Here is a 1656-nt window from a genome sequence, read left to right as displayed (position 1 = left end):
TTGGAACTTCAAGCACCTATCCTACAGACCAACTGCTCATGTTTTTCTTTTTACATGCATTCACTCACAAAAGCAACCAACTAGTTTCCACATGTGATTTCATCTAGCTGTTCCATATACGCAGGAACATAATCCAGATCGCCATCTATGAAATCATTTCCAGTAACATTTGCAGAGAACTTTTATAGACACTTGATTGATTTGTCTGAACCCAAATGGTTTACAAAACACACCCAAAACCCACAACACATTCCTAGGAACAGGCCGACATTCAAATATGGCATTCAATACATAGTCATAGCAACGCAGAAAAGTTCTTACTACACATTGCCTCCTGTGCCAGCCTGCACTAAAGAGGTTAGGGTAACAGTTCGGAGCTGCTTTGTTACCTATCTCCGCATTTCTGAAATCTTTGAATTTCTCAAAAGCTTGGACAGTTTTCCACATTTTAGAGTAAATTTCACATGACTTTACAGAACCAAGGGACAGCCCTGAGGGAGGCCAATGTCTTTTGGTGGCTGCTTCCCAAACTAATTCTGCACACACCACCACCCCCACCCTGCTGCAAAATGTTAATTAACACAACTAAATTTTTGCAGTGAGCGAGGGAAGACGTTCCCAGTGGGAAGAGATTTCTTTCTCGTGGAAATGAGCTCTGGCCTTCATTTTCAGAGGAAAGAACTAGCTCCTCTGCGTTAGGCCCTCCCTTCTCTAGTCTTTGTAACTTTAAAGACTATGTTTTTAATCACTTCTGTGGCTAGCACTGCGCCTCTTCACCAAGTGCAATCACTAGTGTTTCCCCAGACAACGTTACACGTTGCTGAGCACAAAATACCAGCAGTTCCATTACAAAACATGCTTTCAGGCGGTCACGTCTGCTGATGTGCCTCGCATAAACACTGGCACAGTCCTATCAACAATTAGGTGCACTTGCACAGTTTGCACAGTCTGCATGTAAACAAATTAGGTTGAGTCGTCCTCTGTCTGTATGCCACAATTCAGGCAGTCCCGCACCATTCAAAGAATGGATCTGTAACTGTAATGACTAGAAATTCAAAAACAGCCATGCAATTGTCCATGTTTCAGAAACACGTCTGTTCTGGCTGTTGCAAAGGCCCTAGAAATGTCCATGACTTACAGCCAATTAAATCCTGCTGTAAAAATTGTGTTACTTTCCAATGAACAATGAGCGGGACGTATGAAAAATGGTAAACAGCTTCTGAAGTGCTGCTTCTTTGTGTCTTGCAGATGGGTAACACTGCAGCATTACACCGAGGCCAGTAAGGTGCTCCCCTTCCATCTTCCCAAGCTGGGAACTACTCTCTACAGGATAGTATCAAAGTAACATTTTAAAGTTAGGAGAAACACGCTGAATTATTAACAATTAATGTTTTGCTCATATTACAGCAGTTATCCAGCTAGAGAGCACAGTGTAAGGTTTACAAACACTGTTTCACAAGCAAGTACATCTAAGCATACCTTAATAAGCTGGGCCAGAGAAAGAGGTGCAGAAGGGTCGCCAACCTATTCAGAAAAATTAAACACATATTCAAGTTCTACAATCAAAACAGAGCAATAGTTCACCCCTACTGCTGTATGAAAGCCTGCGCTATATCCTCTGAGTGTCACTGGAAGAGCCACCTCCAAGCCAGTGGA

Source organism: Falco naumanni, unplaced genomic scaffold (genome assembly GCF_017639655.2).
Source record: "Falco naumanni isolate bFalNau1 unplaced genomic scaffold, bFalNau1.pat scaffold_235_arrow_pat_ctg1, whole genome shotgun sequence".
NCBI lineage: Eukaryota > Metazoa > Chordata > Aves > Falconiformes > Falconidae > Falco > Falco naumanni.
This window is presented reverse-complemented; position numbering follows the sequence as displayed.